The sequence below is a fragment of the Cheilinus undulatus genome, linkage group 16, assembly GCF_018320785.1.
Source record: "Cheilinus undulatus linkage group 16, ASM1832078v1, whole genome shotgun sequence".
NCBI lineage: Eukaryota > Metazoa > Chordata > Actinopteri > Labriformes > Labridae > Cheilinus > Cheilinus undulatus.
In genome coordinates, this window is record NC_054880.1 from 10551292 (window position 1) to 10572220 (window position 20929).

The 20929-nt window shown below is 41.0% G+C and overlaps 1 protein-coding gene across 2 annotated transcripts in view; it reads left to right on the top strand.

Annotated features, from left to right (window-relative positions):
• pvrl2l (PVR cell adhesion molecule related 2 like) overlaps positions 1-20929 on the top strand; it is a 579022-nt gene that overhangs the window by 63169 nt on the left and 494924 nt on the right. The gene's annotated exons all lie outside the window — the stretch shown is intronic.

Genomic DNA, 20929 nt, shown 5'->3' on the forward strand with positions numbered 1-20929 from the left:
TCAGATCAGATATTTTCATTGGTTTTGGCCTGTCTGTTTTCAGGCACAAATGCAACACATTACTAACCTGACATGCCAGATAGATTTGTTTCACCTATCCATCTGGAAAACCTTCAATACTAAGCGTTAAGGAAAGAACCTTCATCCAATCACTCTCCAATCGTGGAGTGTGATTGGATGAATGTTCTGCCTGTCACATCTTTACGACCCGATCAGAGCAACAAAAAACGTGAGGTAGCCACTATCAGGGTGTGCGTGCGCGGCTATCGAGGAATAATGCGAACCATGGTGTCTATAGACATGTCAGTACTCGACTTTTGTCGTTTTTGAAAAGAAAACAACTCACTGCTGTTCTTTGTTCTTCTTTTAACCAAGAAATTTCGTCAAGTTCTGCTAAAACTGGCGCTTTAGCAGCATCCACACTAATCTCTTCCGCCATAATTGCACCGACCTCTTGTTGCTGCTTGCCTACGTCACAACTCATCGCACCTGAAAGTACTGCCCCTTGTAGCTGATTGGTCCTGTCACTTTCTAACTGGGCCCAAATGGTTCAGACGGGAGGTTTGCAAGATGGATTCACCAGTGAGAACCAAGGAAACGGGCGTATCCATCTGCTTTGCAACATTGGGTACCCCCTACACAGAGATGTGAACGTGCAAAACCTAGGATTCAGCCGGGTTAAGGGCTGTAAAGGGATTGAACCAACATTCACTGTTATATTTCTGGAACAGGGCATGCTTTAAGGGGTTCTGTTGTTATTTGTATTGAGCCAGCACTAATCTGGGTGCAAGGCCACCTTGAGCCATTTATATTCACTACTAGGCTGATTTATGATTTCAATTTATGTTTTCATTTCTTTATGGTCTTACTTAGAGTTTTATTCCCTTACACACCACCCCAATAAATGTCTTTATTTGCTCTGTATTAAAACCACCACTAAAAGGCTTAAAATGTGATTAAAACTTGAAGTGATGTCCTTTTTTCCTCAAAAACCACACTGTTTGGTAACAAGGACGCTCATTCTGACCAGTTAGCAGAGTGGAGAGGAATAAATGACAGCTTCAGTATTACCACCAGCCTTTTTCATTGTGTATTTTGTTGTAATATGTCAGCTGCTCTCCAGCCTGAATCCCTCCCTCCTGCGTGTTATGACCGGTCATCCCGCAGTAAAAGACAGCTGACACCGAGAGGGCTCAGAGTTAAACTGTTGTCAACTCTGCAGAGCACTTTCTTTGCATTAAAAGACTCTGAGCTCCAAGTTTGGTTAAAGCTGCAGCTTTTTATCTGCCCTGTGACCGCTCCTAATTGACTTTAACGTTTAAAAAGCTCTGGCACTTCGACAAAAGCTGCCCTCAACAATTACCGTCAAATTACCTTTGAGCCTGAGCTGCTGGGAAGCTGCTGTAGAAGTGGGCAGCCTCCAGGTATGAATGAGACGTTTGGTTATACAAGAATAATGGACAACAGACACTTCTGAGCCTTTACAGGGTGAATTAGAGATAAATAATTAAAGATAAATCATTACAGCATTGATTTACCTCACACCTGAACAAACCTGCAGCCTGTTAAACCTTGAAAAGAAGCCAACGCTCACTCTGAGGCGACCAGGACAGAACAGACAGGCGGAGCAGCAGCGCAGCAAAGGCTATCAAACCCCGCCAGACCTGCCTGACAGGTGGCCGATTATGTCACTCCTCCGCAGAGCCCCGACTGTCGCAGGTGCGTTTGTTTTCTGCCAGATGACTGCCCTGGGGGGGGGCGGGGATATAATTGTCGCCTGGAACCTGAGTTGGCGCCGGTTTAGATAGCGGAGGGTCGTGTGGGGTCGTACAGGCCGCTGTGGCTCCTGATGTGAGCGAGGAAACACTCACAGACGTAGACACACAGAACACATGCTTACTCACTCAGAGGGGGAGGTGAAAGACCAAATAAGAGCCATTCATCATGAGCTGATATGAGAGAGAGGGTAACAGAAGAATAAAGAGGAGGGGGCAGTAGAAAACAAAGATGGAGAAGACGTAGGAAACAAAACCTATACAGAGAACAACGATGGAGGTGAATGAGATTATATTTGTCTTTTATAATGTCATGAGACACATGGAGAAACAAGATTTAAGAGCAAAACAAAAAAATCCATAAAAATGGATATAAAAAATCTCCTAAATGTTACCAATGATATCAGGGATCCTGCCAGGATGTCAGTAGATACTAACCTTGCAAAGCTCCAATCTGAAACAATCAAACATTTGTGCCATCTCTTAAAAACAGACTGGACCTGTCAGCATCATTTAAGAAGAAAAAGACAGTAGCTACAGGCAGGGTAATAATGGCTGTCGCCAGTGTAGTGGTTAGCTCAGATGTAGCTATAGCGGCAGTTTTATCATAACTTGACCACATTTAGTTATCAAATAAAGAGCAAAAAACAGTATTGAAACATGTTTTTTCCCAGCCTTCTTCAGCATGAGTTTATTATGGCTAAGGGTGGGGTTCAGTTGTATTACAAGCCATATAAACACTGGCTGCTGGTGGAGCGATAAGATCAGATATAGGCTCAGTCTTTTTTTTAGCAGTTTTTATCCTAACTGGGCCGCATTTCTTTATTAAAACAAGAGCAAAGAAGTCCAAAGCTTTAATGGCAGAAAAGATCTCACCTGACCTGCTTCAGCATGAGTTTACAATAGTTACAGGCAGGGTTTAGTTAGAGGCAGTTTAAATCACATCTGGACAGCTTTTCTTTATTGAGAGAGGAGCAAAACAGCCAGTGAAAGCTTGTCTATTAGGGCTTAATCACCCCCCCCCCCCCCAAAAAAAAAAAAAACTGTGATTGCAATTTGATATGCGATTATTCCTTAAGTTCCTCATCTTATGTATTTTGCAACAAACACAAGCAATAAATCATTCTATATTATAATCAACACATTATTAGATAAAACTAGGGCTGAACAATTAAAAAAAAAACATCTGATGTGATGATCTGAGTAATTTTTATTTCATTCTCATATTCAATCAGAAAAATGAACAAAAATGAAGAAAATTGGATTTTTTGTAGACTATTCTAAAAAAATGTGTCTTGAATGATTGCATTATATATAATGCAGGACATCTCGTGTTTTGACTTGAATTTCAGGTAAAAGAAATTTTGCAACTTCTGTGATTTGAACATTGCAGCAGGCCTCACTGTGATTTAATCTAATTTTCGATTAATTTCCCAGCCCTATTTTCTATTGACATGGGTTTTATCCAACAATAAGCTCCACCGTTACTTACTAGAGCTGTGCATGCCTACTTCCTTATGTTGTCTTTTAACGATACACCTGTAAGATTTAAAATCTGACAGGTGCGTGATGATCGGTCAAATGAGGTTGTAGCAGAATCTGATTAGCTGCGTACTTAGGAGGGTGAACGCCCATAATCAGCTGATCATCGGAGCAGGAAGAGAGAAATATGGATAGATATGAACAAGAGCCTGCTTGAACTTTCGCTGAGCTTCATTTAAACAATGTTTACATCGGATTAAAGAACATTATGGAAACAGGTTTAGGGGCTACTAGGGCTTAGTGTGGGTTAGCATCTAATTGTCCAGGTGCCAACTAACCAGGGCTTTAACTTGTACAGTGACGCGGTCTAATCGTTTAACCTTATACCTCCTAGAGTGCGGCCATATATATAGCGTTTCCACTGTGGTGACAAAAAGGCTTCAAAACTGCACTTAAAAAACGAAAGGCTGATGTCACTGAGGCTGTGTCCATGTTTGATACAGTCTGTGTTCAAATGCCAATGACTTTTCTTTTACAAGACAACAAAAAGCAGCAGATACCTGTAGTTAAAGAGCTAGAATTCATCAGCAGCCATAACAGGATCTGTGGCAAACTTCCTGTCGGGTCATTGATTAGTCAGTTCAATGTCACAGCTCAAGTTTTAATCTTGAGCTGATTCTGTGAGATTCATGAAAGAAACTCAGAGATATATATACCTAAGCTTGGAAAGAGAAAGAAATGAACAAACAGAAATGTTTGAAGGTGATGGGGATGGAAGCAGACACAGCAGAGGAGTGGGAGGTGACGACAGTATAACCAGGAATAGACGGGTGAATCAGTGCTGTCCCATTCCCACATGCTAATAGAGCGCTCTCACACCAACACAGTGACAGATAGAGTATGGCCCTCTGAATGTTGTCTCGCTTTAGTTTGGGGGACATTTCTGCACAGAGCTGTCAATAGAAAGACTTAATATAGTACAGAGAGAACACACACACACACAAACAAACACACACACAGATTGTGGCACAAACAACAGCCCCCAGCCTTGTGGCTTGTGTGCTATTATTGCTGTTGTGTAGTGCTGGCAGAGATAAGAAACACAATAATAATATAAACAGGGAAATGATGATTCCTCGCAGCGTCGAGCTGACTGACGCTCATCGTTCATGGTGAGGCCAGATCCCAAAATACTCACAGTCCTTTCCTCTGTTGTCTGTCCTCCACTTTCATTACCTTTTTCCTTCCTCTTCTCTCCTGTCATGGCTTTTCCTTTTTCAATCATTTCCTGATAGCCTCTTTCATTCTTATTTTTCAGTCCTTTATGACCTTTCCTTATTTTCTGTTGCTCTTTTCATCTCATTCTTGATTTCCTTTCCTTTCCTTTCCTTTCCTCTCCTTTCCTTTCCTTTCCTTTCCTTTCCTTTCCTTTCCTTTCCTTTCCTTTCCTCTCCTTTCCTTTCCTTTCCTTTCCTTTCCTTTTCTTATGTCCCTTCCTTTCCGTTCCTTTCCTTTCCAGTGTCCTTTCCTTTCCTTTCCTTTCCTTTTCTTTCCAATGTCCTGTCCTTTCCTTTCCAATGTCCTTTCCGATGTCCTTTCCTTTTCTTTCCCCATTTCCTTTCCTCTACTTTCCTGTCTTTCCTTTCCTTTCCTTTCCTTTCCTTTTGTTTTCTTACCTTTCCTTCCCCTTTAAATATTTCTGTGATATCTTTTCCCTTTTCATCCTCTCCTTTCCTGTTCTTCTTTGTTGCCTTCTTTTTTCCCTTTCCTTCTTTTCTTCTTTTTCACCTCTTTCTTCTTTTGTCTTCTCTTCTTTGTGTTTTCCTTTCTCTTTCTCTGCTGTCTGTCTTTTCTGGCCCTTTTTTTTTTATCTCCTCCCTCCCCTTCCTTTCATTCCTTCCCTTCTCTTAGTGAGAGAAAAGCATGGCTGATGGGTGTCAAAGAGAGAGAGAGAGGAGTTAAACATTGGCGTTACCTGGATTATAATGAACATAGCATTGTTATAATGGTGAATTCTTACCCGTGGGGCAGTCGAGGCTAAAAGAAAAGATTCCCTGTAGAATACTTCCTCTCTTTCTTGCTCTTTCAGCAGCTTTTTAAACACAAAGAAACCAGAAAAAATCTGTCTTCTCTTCAGATTTATTTATTTCCTTCCTCTTTCCTTTCCTCTTGCTTTGCACTTAGAGAAAAAAAATGTCCCACAGATTTTCCGACCTCTTCCTCCAGCGAGCTTATTTTAAACATTGAATTGAATCTGCCTGTGCTGTAAACAGGATTTTTCTGCCACCGCCACAAAGAAGCAGAAACATGAGTGAGTCATAACCCGGGTCTTTGTAGACGAGCTGGTGGCACATCAAGATACAGCCAGGAAACAATCAGGCTCCCGGGCAAATGAACAATTGCTGATTTTAATCCATTTATTGGCTGTGAGCACTTGTGTTTTTCTGCATCTTTAAAGGGAATCTGGTGTTTTTAAACCTCTGGCCTACTTTAGCAGATTCTGGAGTTTATGTATTGAGAAGTTTGTGGATCTTAAAGCCAGTTCTTTTTACATATTTGAGGCCTAAATGGCTGTGAAAAGCGTGTATTTCCTTCAGCAGATGAATGCCGCCTTCCTAATCTCTGACAGAAAAGCATTCACTCAAAATGTTTTTTTAAAGGTCTCTGATTCAGATCATTATTTTACATTAAATAAAGAACCCCTGCAGACATAAATAAGTCACTGCTCTCTTCAGCGCTACCAAACTTTATTGACAAAGACAGTCATGTCACCGTTCCTAAGGCAGGATCATAGCTGCAAAACAAACGAACCAGTTTGAAGTTTGACTGGTTCGTTTGTTTTCTGTCAGATTCTGTGTCTTAAAAGTTTGGTTTGCACTGAAAAGTAAAGTGCAAAACACACAATTGAGAACAAAAAGCAGCAAAACCAGTGAGGAAGATGTAGAAAAGTAATTGGTTGCAATAGCCTTAAAACTTCTCTAAATGTTCCAGTGATATTCGGTGTTACTGCATGAGAAACAGTGTTGGTGTGGTCACATTATATTTAATTACATTTAGTTTAATAGGGAGTTGGTCCCCCATAAATTGTAATGTTAGCAGAAGGAAGCGCTTCATGCCTGTCGGGGGCGGGACCTTTAAAACTGAGAATTCAAAAGGCCACTTTATTAGGTACACCTGTTCAATTACTTGCTAGCGCAAATAGCTAATCAGCCAATCACATGGCAGCAACTCAATGCATTTAGGCATGTAGACGTGGTCAAGACGACTTTCTGAAGTTTAAACTGAGCATTAGAAGGAGGAAGAAAGAGGTTTTAAGTAGCTTTGAATGTGGCATGGTTGTTGGTGCCTTACAGACTGGTCTGAGTATTTCAGAATCTGCTGATCTGGGATTTTCACTCACGACCATCTCTAGGGTTTACAGAGAATGGTCAGAAAAAGCAAAAATATCCAGTGAGCGGCAGTTGTGTGGAAGAAAATGCCTTTTTGATGTCAGAGACTGTTTGAGATGATTTAAAGGCAACAGTAACTACTACTCATGACAACCAAGGTCTGCAGAATACCATCTCTGAACCCACAACACGTCAACCTTGAAGCAGATGGGCTACAGCAGCAGTAGACCATATTGGGGGCCACTCCTGTTAGCTGAGAACAGGAAATTGAGGCTGCAGTTCACACAGTCTCACCAAATTTGGACATTAGAATATTGGAAAAACATTGCCTGGGCTGATAAGTCTTCATTTCTAATGCAACATTCAGATGGTAGGGTCAGAGTGTAGCATGAACAACATAAAAGCATGGATCCATCCTGCCTAGTATCAACGGTTCAGGCTGCTGGTGGTGTAATGGCATGGGGGAGAGTTTCTTGGCACACTTTGGGCCCTTTAATACCAACTAAGCATCATTTAAATGCCACAGCCTACCTGAGTATTATTGATCCCCATGTCCATCCCTTTAGGACCACAGTGTACCCATCTTCTGATGGCTACTTCAAGCAGGAAAATGCACCATGTCACAAAGCTCAAATCAACTCAAACTGATTTCTTGAACATGACGAGTCCAATGCAATAGAGCATTGGTTCTGAACTGGTGGGTCAGGACCCAAAAATGAAGCATTTTCAGTGAGTCAAAAAATGTATACTTGGAAAAAAATGTGTGGCAAAAAAGTCTTTGGTGTGCTGTTTTGAAGGATATGTCTCCATCCCTTTGTTCCATTACATCTTTTGATCCATTTCAAGTCCAAACTGCAACATTTGTCATTAAAAGCAATTTCTTATGATTGCAAAATGTATGTAATTTGGGTTGTGTTTTTGTCCTTAAGGAGACTGTAGTGGGTCCTGACACTAGACCCGTTGAAAACCACTGCAACAGAGCGCCTTTGGGATGTGGTGGAGTGGGAGATTCTCATCGTAGATATACAGCAGACAAATCTGCAGCAGCTGTGTGAGGCTATCATGTCAATGTTAACCAAAAACTCTAAGGAATGTTTCAACACATTTTTGAAACGATCCCATGAAGAATTAAGGCAGTTATGAAGGCAAAAGGGGATCCAATGTGGTACTAGCAAGGTGTACCTAATAAAGTGGCTAATGAGTGTATTTTGAATAGAAGTAAAAATGCTGCCGTGACAGATCTTAAATTCCTTTTGTAGCCATGTGGGCACTCAGATATGTTAAAAAGAAGACCAGAATGGCCCTTTAAGAGTCCTGAATTTGCACTGTTGTCCACCAAAACAGTGAAAATCTTTATAAAACCAGAATAATTGGCCACATTTTGCCTGATTTGGTCTTCTGGGTTAGATATATTTGTTTTACTACCACAGCTCTTTATCTCTTAAGTCTTCAAGTCTATAGAATATAGAGTTTTAAGTGTCCAAACCCACCCTGACTTTACTGCTGATGTGGCCAGAAATCAACAGCTTGGGGTGTGTTTTACCACAAAGCTACATTAGCACTATCTGCATCTGTTAGCTGTGACCAGGGAATAATTTCAGGTTGATTTTCATGTGCTAATGCACTCGTATTATCAGCCTAAATAATTCAGAGGAGCTGCAGTGGAAACAGCAGGGCCTGGCCACCGTGCTGAGTCGCCATAAGATGAACCATTTGAAAATAGCATGCCTGCTTTGGTGACTGGTAACGCCGTAGGATGAAGGAAAACCAAACTGCAAGACAAACCAGAAATAATATCTCATTAGCATCAGTGTGCAATAAAAGAAAAGGAAAAAAAAAACAGTTTATGTGGCTGTTTAGTCATGTTCTTTTCAAAACCACAGGGGAAATTAGAAAGCAGCATGATTCAGGAGAAAAACTGAAATAATCATCTCACTATGTTTCTGTTTTCATGTTGTGAAAATTCAAACAAGTTTCTGCTTCATGCTCCGCCAGTGTGGGAAATCCCTCCTGCAGTGTGTGCAGAGAAAAGCAGGCTTGGTCCTTGAAACAGCTTTTTAGTGATCGGTGAATGTTAACATGAAGTTGACTCTGTAAAAGCCTCACCTTCATTCCTGCTCTACCTTTCATCCCCAGTCATTCACAGTGCTGGTTCACATCATTTAAATGTGTGATCATGAAGCCTGCTGGGAGAAATCAAGGCAGCTGGTAATGAGATGTGACACTAGCATGCTGAGGAATCACATCCAGAGCATCAGCTTTCCATCAGGGTTCAGGGATGCAACATCACAGTGTCAGGTGATGAGGTGGACTAGTCCTTTAACACCAGGGTCATATGGACTGGCATAGTACCGGTGCTGACTTTAGATCTGCATTATAGTCAATAATTATGTTTGAGGTATATTTTGGAGCCAAAAAACAAACGTAGCGGAGCTAGCCTGCTTGATATAAATGTCAGTGACTCTGTGAAATGAGCTGAGTCACTATAAGGGCACTCACAAACCAGAAACTTGTGAAGAGTGGGCTGTAAGAGGGGTTTCTCAGACACTGGCAGTGATTGTAAAGCTTTTTAAAGCCTTCATGCCTACGTCACTGGTCTGTCTCATTTGGTTGATTTTGTTTTGTTTTGTTTTATAATAGAAAGGTGAAAATTGAATTATAGGTTGCTTTCCTTTTTTTATGGTCAAAAATCCACTTTATGGACAAAAGTATTTTGCCGCCTTCCCATCATGCAGGCCCAGTAATGACATTGTATTCAAATGCATGCACTTTATTCTGGAGGTTCCCTTTTGCACCTACAACAGCCTCCACTCTTCTTGCAGCTTTCCAGAAGATTTTGGAGTGTTTCTGTGGGAATTTATAGCAAACGTTTTGTAGAGCCCTGCCATCTAATGAAAGGCAAAAAATACATTTTGAAATTTGTTTGATTTTTGTGTAAAGTTGCAGCAGTTTCCTTTTACATCCCATGTTTGACTGGCACCTTATAAAGATATTTATGCAAATCATTTATGCTACCAGCCCAGGGTGTACCCCACCCCTTGTCCAATGCCAGTAAGGACAGGTTCCAGCCTCCTGTGACCCCTAACGGGATAAGCAGTAAAGAAAGTGAATGGATGGGATTGGATTTATGGTACCCAGGCAGCTTTTATTCTCCCACTGACTTTCAACTCATGTTTTTCCATTCAAATTTATCGATCGAGGCGTCGTTTAAGCGCTGTGTGATATGAACATATGAAAATATGAACAGGGAGCAAGCCCTGGAGTATCTGTCACTGCAAAAAAATGCATGGACATTTTTTGTATATATGTACATATCTGAAAACCTTTGGTCACAGGATGTTACTTTTTTCACTTTTTTGTCCTCAAGACATTGGAGAATGAGTGTATGTAAAGAAAAGGCTTAGTCGCTAATGTTCACCATGTGTTTTCAATAAAAATCCTTGGGTTTCAAATTCCGCTTTGTTTTTTCTTTTGTATTTAGAGTCCTATAACTTTTTTATAGTTCAAAAAACATTATTGCAGTCCTCATATTCTTAAATCTCAGGTTGTCCTAAAAAAGGATGTTTAAACTTTGACTGTGCACCATAGGGTTGATGTTTTACAAGCCTTTAAAGACAATAAGTCCAGGTGAGAGAAATTTGTCAAGAAATGGATCAGGCCCCAGAGGGTTAACAGGATTGGCCAAGTATTTTCTCCTTTCAAAGCAGTGGTTGGAAACACTGCCAATCTTACCTCAATCTTACCTGCAAACTTTTAAGGAAATGAAATAATGTTTTTGTATTGTGGCTCTTGTAAAACCATTTCTTGTCACTGTGACTCCTGAGTAGAGGGAGGTTGAGTACTGCTGCTCCAAAGTCCTGATCGACCACACACAATTTGTGAGGGGTGATTCTGGTTGTCAGTTGTCTTCCTTCAGTTGTCCTGTCAGACTAACTCTCCAGCAACACTTGTAGTTTAGAGAACAACTTTATTAGACCGATGTGTTTTGGCATGTAGCTCTCATCAGGGTCATCCGTGTCTTCACCTTCCACGCACCTTGGAAGTTGGTGAAATTTTGCCAGAGTTACATACTTCAGAATAACTCAAAAGGCCGAAAAATGATCTTAAAAAAAGGGGACAGAGTCAATACTTTGTGTATTTTGGACAGAATTTAAGACAGGGTTGTTATTTTTTTGCAATATTTGTAATTTATTGCACATTTTTGTTACTTTTATTGGTTATTATGTTCCTTTTAGCCATGCACCCTTTTGGCTGAAGCTGAGCAAATTGCAGAGGTTTAAAGACATGACCTCACATTAAGGGAACACCTGATTAAAGCTCTGTCAGACTTGTTTCTTCTGCAGAGTTCAGCCTGTGCATACCTGGCAACATGTGTACCGTTCATGCTGTATCGATTATTTCAGACTTGGTGGTCGTTTGTACATTTTTAATATCAAGTTTCACAAAAGCCTACCAACTGGCACTTGAAAAATGTCACCTGGCTGCAGCTGCTTCACCTCAGGCCACTCACTTTCACAGTTTTTAAGGAATGACAGACGACCCCATCGACAAGCGAGGAGTCAGCGTGGGGTGGCTGCAGCGCTGCACTACATCAAAGGTGGAGAATTTTCTCCACCTCCCCAGTCGAGCCGAGAGGCCTCGTGTGTCACCGGGTGAGAAACTCCGTCCGACGCCGCTCGCTTCATACCTCACTGTGCTGCCATTTTCCAACACTTTGTCAGCCAGTTTCACCTCTGAAAGGGCTCGACATGACGTGCTCTCCATCAGCGAGGTCGGTCGTGGGCTGTGATGGAGCTGCACTTCTCTGTCGCCATTTAGTTGAGGGATTCAGTATGGGCGCCCCCTCAAACACTTTAAAGATGCACTTCATTGACATTTGGTCCAGAGAGGATTTATAGGAGGGAGGGGGTCTGCTCTTCTGAGTCAGTCTGACAGATTTAAAAGAGGGACAGAGATAGGAAACAAATAGGGGTTATGGCAGGTCAAAGCAGGGTCAGACGCCTGTGTGAAGTGGATTAAAGAGTCCGTGGGCGTAAAGGATGCAGATGATAGTAATTTGAGTATGACTGTGTGCACTGAGGGATTCAGAGCTTGTGGGCATCTGTGCAAAGGAGCTCATGTATTTTTTATGCACATTTTTTAGCTTCAAATGAAGGTAAAAAATTGTCCTGCAGTCACGACATGCAAGCGTGACAGACAGGGAGGGGAGAACAGACGACACGCCACAGGTTATGACCTCTTTTCAAAACATCTGATCATTCTCGTGAGTCGTCCGGAGGCACGTTTGCGGTGGAAAAAAATCCCACAGCTGACAGAAAAGTGTGGAGAACGCTGGGGAAAAAGATAGGAGTAAGTAGAGACTTGCAGAATAAAAACAGCGTGTAAAGATAAACAGATATCTATCAGCGAATGTGAGTGAGTTTGCTTTTTGTGGGCGCAGCTTGTTCGTTCCCGCCTGGCCCGTTTATCGTGCGGCTGCACATTGCTGCCGCCGCTGCGCATGGAGAGCATCGGTGCATGTTTTAGAGACGACAGAAGAGAGTGATACACAGGAGGGGGAGAAAAGGCTCACCCAACCCCGCCTCATCCCCCGTCTCCTGCTGAAGTCCTCGGTTTACTAACAGCCCTGCAGAGGCCTCCTGGCTGCAGCCCGCCATCTTTATCTCTCCACGTTCCCCCTCTGTACTTCAGTCCATCTGCCTCACCATGCATGTCGGCTAGCTGTGGCTGGCACGGCTGGATGTGAGCTTGGCAGCTGCGCGTGCCGCTGTTGTTTTTCTCTTTCTGGAAGCCGCAGGGGGAAAAAAGGGGGAATGGGGATGATGCGTTTGTTGGGGGGGGGGCATGATCCTGTGTCACGATGTTCAAGCCACAGGAAACAACAGCATTACAAGGACTGGCATTATGGTCTGATCGCGTTTGGAGACTAGTGAGTTTTCAGGAGCTGAGCAGGCTGTTACTCTTGTGTTTCAGTGTGCAGAGTGATAATTGACAGGTTTGAAGAGTTTTTCCTCTGAATTGATAAAAGCAGCAAAGTTCTGCAGATGATTTTTGAGTGAATAGTCTTGTTAAAAACAAAATAAGAAGTTTGGAGCACAAACTCAGATATGTTTCAGTTTGTAAAAGTAAGATACTGAAAACACTCCAGAGAAGAACATCACCTTAGGACAAGCACCAGACATTTAAATAATACACTGTTGCACAATGCTCATAACAATCTGTATATCTCAAAAACCTATGCATTTACATAAATAATTTCTCTCCACCACGAGCTCAGCTCTAAGCAGCATGCAGCAAGGTTTCAGTGGCAAAGATAAACTTTCCTTTACTGGTCAGAAACCTAAAGAGACCAGACTCACGGCTGGAGAGGGATAAGGGAGATGCAGAGAGAGAGAAGAGGGAGACTCAGAGAAAGAGAAGAGAACGACTGAGTTAAAAAATAGGGAGATGGTAAAAAGAGAGAGCTGAAAATGGGAAATAAGGGGAGACTGCAATTAAAAGAAGAAGGAAGTGTTGAAAGTGAGAAGAAAGAGGAGGATGTGATATGGGATAAAGAAGAGGACGATGCAGAAAGAGAGAAGAGGAAGATGCAGACGGACAGAAGAGGAAGATACAGACAGAGAGAAAAGAGAAATATGCAGACAGAGAGAGGAGGAAGATGCAGAAAGAGAAAAGAGGAAGATGCAGACTGATAGAAGAGGAAGATGCAGACAGAGGGAGGAGGAAGATGCAGACAGAGAGAAAAGAGAAATATGCAGACAGAGAGAGGAGGAAGATGCAGAAAGAGAAAAGAGGAAGATGCAGACTGATAGAAGAGGAAGATGCAGACAGAGGGAGGAGGAAGATGCAGACAGAGAGAAGATGAAGGTGCATAAAGAGAGATGAGGATGATGCAGAAAGAGAGAAGAAGAAGAAGCAGAAAGAGAGAGCAGGGGAGGCAGAAAAAGGGAAGAGTGGCTAAAAAGGAGAAGACGGGGGTGTAGAAATTAGGAAGAGCAAGATGCAGAAAAAGAAAGAAGGAAGTTGCAGTTAGAATAAAGGGATGTAGAAAGAGAGAAATGGAAGATGCAGAATGAATATGCTAAAAGTGAAAAGAGGAGAATGCTGAAAAAGAATAAGAGGGATACAGGGATGCAGAAGAGGAGAGGAGGGGATCCTAAAAGAGAAGAGGGGGATAAGAGAGAAAGAAGAGGGGATGTAGAAAAAGAGAAGAGAGGCATACAAAGAGAAAGTAGAAGGAGATGCAGACAGAGAGAAGATAAAGATGCAGGAAGAGAGAATATGAAGATCCAGAAAGAGAGAAGAGGAAGATGTAGAGAAGAAGAGGAGAAAAATCTGAAGATGCCAAAAAAAAAAAGGTTAAAAAAACCCCAAAACAAATCAAATATTAATATTAGTTTGTCCTGCACTTCCAGTCAGTTACATAAAAAGCATCTGGAATTAAGAACAACATCCTTTCCTCACAGTGATGTCCGAGCTGGAAGCCACTGAATATCGATTATCTTTATCGGTGCAGCTTCCTCTTTTTTCTGAACTATTTCACGGGACTGTTCAAAACTCTCTCTTTTGTTTAGTTTCTGTAGATATTCTGATAAAGCTGCTCTGTTTGATGCTTATACTCCATCATTTGCAGAGTTTTCTGTCTGCATGTTAAGCAGATGTGAGAGTTTCAGAGCCTAAGGTCATTATTTCTCTACAAAGATTTTTTTTTTCTTTAAACAGCAGCCTTTAACTGCAGCTCTGTCGGCCAAAGCTGGGAGCTCAACATGCAACAGGCTCTGACAGTGCACAGATTAGAATCAAAAAAGGGATAAAATCAGATGGTTGTAGATTATTTGGAGCATGTCTGAATGTGATGTGTATGTTGGAGCCGTCCAGGAACAGGAATCTAATCAGAGAGTAATGTAGTCGACAAGAGCTGGTTGTTAAATATGTGGTAAGTCATTTCACAGTTGGTTGGACTCCAGTTTGTTTCAGACTGAAAGCCGCTGAGTCACAGTTTGGCCCGTTACTGAAGCAGTATGAGGAGGATTAGAAACACTCACTATGATCGGTGCAGTTAAAGAAACATATGCAGCCGGCCCACAGGGACAAATAAAAGTCACAAGTGTTGATTTTATTCATGATGAAGAGGATTTTCTTTACGGTGTAATGTCTGCAGCCATGATGAAAAAGTGAACATCAGATTTATGTCAGTGTGTGCAGGAATTAGATGATCCAGGAGGGTGAAATAGTGCATTCATTTGCTTATAGTAATATATTCTGTCAGCCGTCGTAGATATCCTGTTTACCTTGTGAGATAAAAGTTAAACTGATCCCTGCTGCGATATCTCCCACAGCGCTGAAATCCTCCCTCATTACATTAGAAAGCACAGAACGGAGTTTGGCATCTGATAAGCTCTTAAACTCCGGGATGTATTACTGTGGCTCAACTTTTCTGCATCATATTACTAAAGCAGGCATTTTTATGCTTTTTATACACAGGGACTTGTGTTTATGTGAAGGATTTTAATCTAATTTAACTGTCTGATCTGAAAATCCTGCATCCTGATTGGGGTGTTTACAGGAAGTGGTTTGTAATCTTTTAACAGAGCGGATGACCCACCAGGCACATCTAACCTCAAATGACCCCAAAAACTAGTTCCTGTATCCAAACCTTCCCTAAAAAAGAAAAAAAATAGGAATTCCAGGAAATGATAAACAGGCTCACTGGGAGGATGTTTCACAACCATGTGGAGTATCCATCTGCAGAAACTAAAGGCATCTGCAAGTTTTTGCTACAAAGCACAAATTTTGTGAGTCCTCGCTGATTGTGATGTCACTGTTTTATCTTCTGGTCTTCATTATTAGGCTTTAGCTCAGATAACGGTTGAGGCAGGAGGCACTATGCCTCAGGTCCAAACGTACATCTGGGATATGACTTTGAAGACAAAACCTTAAGAATGCTGTGATTGCCCATGTGAACTTCTACCTGAGGTATAGCCTATAATGGTCTCATATGTTAAAGTCCACATGGGCAATCACAGGTGGGGCGAACGTGGGACAAGCAGACAAACCCATACTGGCTCACATGGAAGTACTGGGTGGGAGGTCATGGGTTCATGCCATTCAATCCCTTGCTTGTTTACACAATATCTCAAAAAGTTGCACACTACATTTGAGAATTTAATAATGAAGATGAAAAAGAAAAATACTTGAGCTAACGTAGTTCTGCTAGTCATACCTAAAATGTATTTGTACTAGGGCTGTCAAAATTGACGTGTTAATGTGGATTAGTCCATCATCATGATTAATTTTATTAAAAATGTTAATGCAATTAACCCATCTAAAGCACAGAATGACTCCCTGAAATGTCTCTGGCAACGTATTTTGGGCAGTTTGTCCAAGTAGGGTTACCGTCGAGCATGCCGTCGTGCATGTGCAAATGGGCCATTGATCCGGTAGTGATCAACCAAGTCTATACGGAAGACACTAAACAGCACGCCATCCCTCTCAATGGGAAATTTGAGTAAAAATTAAAAAAAAAACAAGACGGAACAGTCGACTGACATAAAGTGCACATTCTGCTGGAAGGAGTTTTTTTTTCACTGAAGCACTTCCAGATTAAAATACCACATTAACGCGAAGCATACGTTCGTCAGAGATTGAGTCTGTTTCCTTATGCAAAATGAAACGTGATTAATATAGATTAAAAATGAATGATATTTAATCAGGTTTAATTAAAATTAATCCACAGCAACCCTGTGATTAATCTGATTTAAAATTTTAATCGTTTGACTGCCCTAATTTGTATATGTGGCTGATATTTACTGGCAATATAGGTTTATACTTAGAACTGACAGAAGCTAATACTCACAGCTGTTAGGCTTATATCAACAGTTGATATAGACCAATTTTTACATGTCGTAAAAAAGCTGACATTTTCCGCATTAAAGGGTGATATTTACAGCTAATTTAGCCTGGTAATACAGAAGATATCAACTGATATTTACAGCAATGTAGGCTGATATTAATAGCAGATAAAGGCTAACACATACAGCCCTAAAAGGCGGATATTTACAGCAATATAGTCTGATATTTATAGCTGTTTAAGACATATTTTACTCTCGTAAGGAGCAGATATTTTCAGCAGTATAAACTGATTTTCACAGCCGATTTTGACTGGTTATTAAAGCAGATATAGGCTGATATTTGATATATTTGACAGCTGATATCAACTGATATTAACTGCCACAAAAGCCAGTGTCCTCAGAAACATCAGCTGATATTTAAAGTTGAAATCAGCTGATATTGACAGCTGATTTTCGCTGATGATTAAAGGGTATATAGGCTGACTTTTCCAACTGATATAGCCGATATTTACACCTAATATAGGCTGATATTGCTTAATTGTTGCTTAAATAGGATGCCATTTACAGCAGATAAAGGCTGATATTTTCTCGCTGATTCAGATTCAATATTTACTCCAGTAAGAGGCCAATATTTTCAGCCAAATAAGCTGATAAACAGCTGGTAAAGTGGTTATTGATATTGGCAGAAATTGTTCATATCTGCTGATACAGATAGGTAACTTTTCACCATAGTGTGCAGATTCCTCTACTATGCTGATAATATTATGTCCTTATTAAATACCCCAGTCTTTTAACTCGACAGTTAAAGAAAGTACTCATCTGAAATGGTTTAATGTCTGTCCATTACGCCTGTGCTTCTGTGGGCTGATAGGAGATTGAAGTGGTGATTAAGCAGAGAAAAAGAGGAACATGTCATCAAATCCCTGCATTGAAACCCCAGTTGTACTCCTATTGACTGCATTCAGAGTGCGGTACAGCCTTGGAGCTGATCTTCCAGACTCCACATAGACCAGACAATGCTGAATAACATGAAGATGTCTCCATTGAACATAAATAGACATCCTCTTCTCCAGATGCCATGGCTGCATGCTTTTTTGTCGGCGTACCTCAACAGGATTACGCTCTCCCAAATGTAGATGTAATAAAGGAGAAGGAGGTGAGGGAGTGACAGAAGGAGGAGGGGGGAGTCTGGGCATCCATCCATCGACTACGTTTTCTGGCGCTGCGAATACCCTCTCCCGAGTGTATTCACACACACACACTCACGGACGATGGCATGGCCGCGGGCAGTTGCCTGGCTGGCTCAGGCCGCTGACTCTGTTCTTCCTCATTCTCTATTCTGTTTTTTCCTTTTCCTTTCACCTGTCACATCCACTTTCCCTTTTTCTCTGTCTCCATCTCCGTCCCACTCTTCTTTTTTTTCTTTTGACCCCCTTTACCCTCCTCCTCTTCATATTTCTTTCCCTCTAAAGTCCTGCTTCGATGCCTTTTGTTTCATCGATTAACTCATTTTCCTCCCCCTCACTCTTTCTACCCCCTCCCTGCCGTATCCTTCATTAATTTCCTCATCCCTTGAGTTTAATCTCTCCGTCTGCCTTCCTCTCTGCCCCTTGCTCTCTGTTGCCCTCTTCACTCCTTTCATTTTCCTCTTCCTCACTTTTCCGCTGTCGCTCATCCTCGCTCCTCGCTGTCATCTCACTCATTAATTCTCTCACTGTCAGCTCTCTCTGTCTCGGCCGTGCTGCTGTTTGTCGGTGTTTTCATTAATTCATCATCATCACCAGTCGCAGTCTCACAAAGAAACAGCTCTGCATGAATATTTCTTCTACTCTCTCTGCCTCTCGTCATCTCTGTGCCTTCATCTGAGTTATGATGAGTAGAAACAGAAAAAAAGAGAGAACAAATAAACAAAGATTGGTTGAAATGCAGTTGTCACATTATGAACTTGTCTTCAGCTGTGGCGCTTCTGTTCACTGCTTCATTTCCACTCCACTCTTAAACTGTCAATCAGGAAGCGGGTAGTATCGCAGCATCTTAATCCTCCGTTTGTTTTGTTGTTGGAGTTTCTGTGGATGGAGCTTCCTTCTCTGTCTAGCTGAGCTGCAACAAACACAGATGACAAATGAGGCCAGGGTAAAGGCTGCAGTTCCTCAATTGTCCACTAGGGCTGGCTGCTTAAGCCCTGATAATCATGCACAGATCCCATGTTAAAATGCAGATTTTTACTGTAGAAATAAACATGTATGGAGCCAGTTTAAAAAAAAAAAAATTGGTATGAGTTTTTTATGTCTTGCTGGGTACACACTGTAAACCTTATGTTTTGTATTAAATTTAGAGAAATCAAGGGTAATGAAGCTTTTTGTCAGAAGGCTTGTGGGCCTCAGCCTCACCTTTTCTAAAAACTAAAACTATGACTAAAAATGTTTGTTGTCAGCTTTTTTTTTCCCATGAGAAAGATCAGACTAAGGCTAGCCAAGAATAGATCTTTGATGACCAAAACAAGACTAAAAAGTAATTTACTTTTCATCTGATCTTCCAAATCTATGATATTTCTCTACTGTGTGTAAATCTGCCAAAAACAATGCATCTGTAGCAATTTTGCCTCTCAGCTGTAGAAAACAGGGACCCCAGGTTTAGCAGAGTGCATAGAACACACTACCATGATTGGGTACCCGATTCAGGCAAGAAAATAAATGCTTGAACTAAAGTGATGACTAAAATATGAGGACTTTTTATGGACTAAAACTAGACTAAAATGTGTTTGATTTTTTTTTCGACTAAAAAAAGACAAAAACTATAAAGGTCAAAAATGTGTAAAATGTGACTAAAACTAAAAGGCATCTAATCTAAAGACTAATACTGATGCTAACATTAAAAACAGCTGTCTGAAGTAACACTGCCATACAGTGCCAGAACAGGGAATTAATCCCATGACAAGTGTGCTGAAGACTACAGCCTCTGTACCAGGGCATCCATATAAACAGTGCTAAACTGGTGCCACTTGAAATGTTTCAAATGCATTTTCATGCATTTTGAGTGTCAGACTTCAAAAAAGACAGTCTGGCTGCAGACCAGAGATCTCAGATGCCTCCCTCATTGACTGTTTTTGTGAGATGCCATCTCTATCAGACTGGAAATGCCACGATTGGCCAGTAAAGCATATTTCAAGTTTTTTTTTTTTTTAAAAACTCAACTTTATTCATAAACAATCTATGTAGCTTATGCCGCTAATGTTGACTTGTAGCTTTGTTATTATATGTATTTATGATCTTCATGAGCTGGAACTATAGCTATGTTAGCTGTCATAGGTATGTTTCTATGTAGCTTATGTAGCTAATGTTAGCTTTGCAGCTTTGTAAGAATAAACATTTATGAGCTTCATGAGCTTAACCTTTAGCTGTGTCATCTATGTAGCTTATGTCGCTAATGTTAGCTTTGTAGCTTTGATAGTATTTATGAGCTTCATGAGCTGGAACTTTAGCTATGTTAGCTTACAAAGCTATGTTTTATATGTAGCTTATAAGAATAGATATTTGTGAGCTTCATGAACTTCATGAGCTATGTAATCTATCTAGCTTATGTCACTAATGTTAGCTTTGTAGCTTTGTTAGTATATGTATTTATGAGTGGCATGAGCTGGAACTTTAGCTATGTTAGCTGACAAAGCTATGTTTTATATATAGCTTATGTCACTAATGTTAGCTTTGTAGCTAATGTTAGTATATGTATTTATGGGCTTCATGAGCTGGAACATTAGCTATGTTAGCTTACATAGCTATGTTTCTATGTAGCTTATGTAGCTAATGTTAGCTTGGTAGCTTTGCTAGTATAGATATATGAAAGGGTTTTATGAGTTTGAGCTTTAGCTCCATTATCTACGTAGCTTATGTAGCTAATGGAGCTACATACGTATGTTTTCTTGGAAGATGAGCTTTTTTGTATGTAGACTGTTTACTCACCTTCATCAGACATTTTGTAATCAGGCTTTGCAGGTCGGGCTTTTGACTTTCGGGTTCCTTCCAGGTTCAGTTAGGTCCCAGTTCCTAACTGAACTGAAAGTTTAATCGGATTTATTTTTACATTTTTAAAGTGTATTTCTGTTCTGATAGATGTGGCCACTCACAGTAAAGGTCTACAAGAGGGGTCGTCTGAGATCCACAGTCCGTAGTCAGACCCTTCTCCAGATTTCTGCAATCTGAAGTCAGAATTCAGGCCGTTTTAACTTACTTGGACTTGGACTGGGGAGAGCACAGGTTCCTTGGTCAGTGAGAATGTAGGTCTGCTCAGTGCTGAACATGAAGTAGGAACAAGCAGAAAACCAAGACTCAACTGATGCCGTTTACTGTCACAGAATAATCCTGTTATGTTACTTATTTATACCCGCTCTAGTGGCTGGTAGGTAGAGCAAATTCACCTGACACGGCTCAAAAAT